Source organism: Eschrichtius robustus, chromosome X (assembly GCF_028021215.1).
Source record: "Eschrichtius robustus isolate mEscRob2 chromosome X, mEscRob2.pri, whole genome shotgun sequence".
Classification (NCBI taxonomy): Eukaryota; Metazoa; Chordata; class Mammalia; order Artiodactyla; family Eschrichtiidae; genus Eschrichtius; species Eschrichtius robustus.
Genome location: NC_090845.1, coordinates 48,300,482 through 48,304,429, shown reverse-complemented (window position 1 = coordinate 48,304,429; position 3,948 = coordinate 48,300,482).

Below are 3,948 nucleotides of genomic sequence, written 5' to 3'. Positions count from 1 at the left end.
TGCCAAAGCAGACAGCCTTCCCTAGTAGCTTAAAGTCCTCGCCTGGCCCGTGACTCTGGTGACCTAGCCTGGAGAGGGCTCGTCCTCTCTGAGAAGGACCCCAGACCTGGGAGCCAAGAGCCATGACGACCACAGAACCATCCTAAACGTTGATGCCTATGGCAGTGATTGACCTTGGAAACGAAGCCTTACCTCACACCCCATCTGTCCCTGAACCGTTATCTTGTCACAGAAAGCAAGACAGACGAGGAAGGTGCCTGGAATCCTTCCTGGGGAGTCCTGTGTCCTACTCCATGCTGCCATGCTATTTCCCCAGACCAGACCCTGACATGGACCATAACATTCCTATCCTTTGGATGTGAATAAGAGGTCTGGGGATACCTTCATAAAATCCTATTCTTGTGGTTGATAACCAGTATGTTATGTGGTTTACTACCACAGTGATGCATCTGGTAAGTAAGTGGAAGCTGACACGAAGTTTCAGAGGGTAGGTTTGGGTGTTGAAATGATTGGGAGGAGCTACCGGCATCTGTGGGCTGAGGGTTACAGGGAGGCAAACACTTTCTAGCAGAGAGTTAAATAAAGTGGATTTTCCATAATTGTAATTTCCCTGTGAATTAAGGGAAGCTTGAATGTTGCTTTCTCTGGAAACTTACAAAGAATCCTTGAGTGTTTTAGAGAACACATACTGAAGGCCATTCTGTTACTGGCTTTGAGCTTGACGCAACACACCAGTATCGCTTGATAGCTGAGGTTGCACACGCCTAGAGGAATGAGGGGAATCCAACTGTGCTGACTAGACGGATCTTCAGGATATGCTGTCAATGGACGGGAAAAATTACGTGGGAAATGTTCATAGTGTGATCTGCCATGAGTTGCTGAACAAAGCCATTTAAGCCCATTGTCTTTAAGGTACTGAAGTTTATTTATTTATTAAAAAAATTTTTTATATTGGAGCATAGTTGATATACTATACACAACTAACAATGTTGTGTTAGTTTTAGGTGTATAGCAGAGTGATTCAGTCATACATATATATGTATCTATTCTTTTTCAACTTCTTTTCCCATTTAGGTTATTACAGAATATTGAGCAGATTTCCCTGTGCTATACAGTAGGTCTTTGCTGGTTATCTATTTTAAATATAGCAGTGTGAGATATACACACTAGTATATATAAAATAGATAACTAATAAGGTACTGTATAGCACAGGCAACTCTTCTTTATACTCTGTAATGACCTACATGGGAAAAGAATCTAAAAAATAGTGTATATATGTATAAGTGATACACTTTGCTGTACAGCAGAAACTAATGCAACATTGCAAATCAACTATAAAAGAAATAAGTATAGCAGTGTGTACATGTCAATCCCAAACTCCCAATCTATCCTTCCCCTCACCCTTCTCCCCTGGTAGCCATAAGTTCGTTCTCTAAGTCTGTGAGTGTGTTTCTGTTCTGTAATAATTTCATTTGTATCATTTTTTTAGATTCTGTATATAAGCGATATCATGTGATATTTGTTTCTCTCTGTCTGACTTACTTCACTTAGTATGCTAATCTCCAAGTCCATCCATGTTGCTGCAAATGGCATGATTTCATTCTTTATAATGGCTAGTATTCCATTGTATATATGTACCACACCTTCTTTATCCATTCATCTGTTGATGGACTTTTAAGTTATTTCCATATCCTGGCTATTGTATACAGCACTGCAATGAGCATTGGGGTGCATGTATACTTAAGAACCATGTTATTCTCTGGATATATGGCCAGGAGTGGGATTGATGGATTATATGGTAGCTCTATTTCTAGTTTCTTAAGGAACCTCCATACTGTTCTCCATGGTGGCTGTACTAATTTACATTCCCACCAACAGTGCAAGAGTGTTCCCTTTTCTCCACACCCTCTCCAGCATTTATTGTTTCTAGATTTTTTGATGATGGTCATTCTGACTGGTGTGAGATGATATCTCATTGTAGTTTTGATTTGCATTTCTCTAATGATTAATGATGTTGAGCATTCTTTCATGTGTTTGCTGGCAATCTGTATATCTTCTTTGGAGAAATGTCTATTTAGGTCTTCTGCCCATTTTTGGATTGGGTTGTTTGTATTTTGATATTGAGCTGCATGAGCTGCATGTAAATTTTGGAGATTAGTCCCCTGTCGGTGACATCATTTAGAGATATTTTCTCCCATTCTGTGGGTTGCATTTTTGTTTTGTTTATGGTTTCCTTTGCTCTGCAAAAGCTTTTGAGTTTAATTAGGTCCCGTTTATTTTTGTTTTTATTTACATTACTCTAGGAGACGGATCTAAAAATATATTGCTGCGATTTATGTCAAAGAGTGTTCTGCCTATATTTTCCTCTAGGAGTTTTATTGTATCCGGTCTTACATTTAGGCATTTAATCCATTTTGAGTTTATTTTTGTGTATGCTGTTAAAGAATGTTCTAATTTCATTTTTTTACATGTCGCTGTCCTGTCTTCCTAGCACAATTTATTGAAGAGACTGTCATCTCCTTGTATAGTCTTGCCTCCTTTGTTGTAGATTATTTGACCATAAGTGCATGGGTATATTTCTGGGATTTGTATCCTGTTCCATTGATCTATATTTGTGTTTTTGTGCCAGGACCATACCGTTTTGATGACTTTAGCTTTGTAGTATAACCTTAAATCAGGGAGCCTGATTCCTCCAGCTCCATTTTTCTTTCTCAAGATTGCTTTGGCTATTTGGGGTCTTTTGTGTCTCCATAGAAATTTTAAGATTTTTTGTTCTAGTTCTGAAAAAAATGCCATTGGTAATTTGATAGGGATTACATTGAATCTGTAGATTGCCTTGGGTAGTATAGTCATTTCAACAATATTGATTCTTCCAATTCGAGAACATAGTACATCTTTCCATCTGTCTGTGTCATCTTCAGTTTCTTTCATTGGCATCTTATTGTTTTTGGAGTACAGGTCTTTTGCCTCCTTAGGTAGGTTTATTCCTAGGTATTTTATTCTTTTTGATGCTATGGTAAATGGGGGTTTCTTTAATTTTCTATCTGTTCTTTCGTTGTCAGTGTATAGAAATGCAACAGATTTCTGTGTATTTATTTTGTATCCTGCAACTTTACCAAATTCATCGATTAGTTCTAGTAGCTTTCTGGTAGCATCTTTAGGATTCTCTATGTATAGTATCATGTCATCTGGAAACAGTGACAGTTTTACTTCTTCTTTTCCAGTCTGGATTCCCTTTATTTCTTTTTCTTCTCTGATTGCCGTGGCTAGGACTTTGAAAACTGTGTTGAATACAAGTGGTGAGAGTGGACATCCTTGTCTCATTGCTGATCTTAGAGGAAATGCTTTCAGGTTTTCATTGTTGAGTATGATGTTACCTGTAGGTTTGTCATATATGGCCTTTATTATGTTGCAGTATGTTCCCTCTATGCATATACTTTCCTGTATATTGAGAGAAGCCTGTGTCTTGTTTGGTTTGGAAACTCACTAAATATTCTTTTTTTTTTTTTAAGAAATTCACGTTCTTTTATTTATTTATTTATTTATTTATTTATTTATTTATTTATTTATGACTGTGTTGAGTCTTCGTTTCTGTGCGAGGGCTTTCTCTAGTTGCGGCAAGTGGGGACCACTCTTCATCGCGGTGCGCGGGCCTCTCACCATCGCGGCCCCTCTTGCTGCAGAGCACAGGCTCCAGATGCGCAGGCTCAGTAATTGTGGCTCACGGGCCCAGTTGCTCCATGGCATGTGGGCTCTTCCCAGACCAGGGCTCGAACCCGTGTCCCCTGCATTGGCAGGCAGATTCTCAACCACTGCACCACCAGGGAAGCCCTCACTAAATATTCTTGCATGTTTTAGAAAACACATCATGAAGGCAATACTGTTCTTGAATTTGAATCTGATGCAACATGCGTGTTATCAGTTTACATGTGTAGCTGTGCATGATGG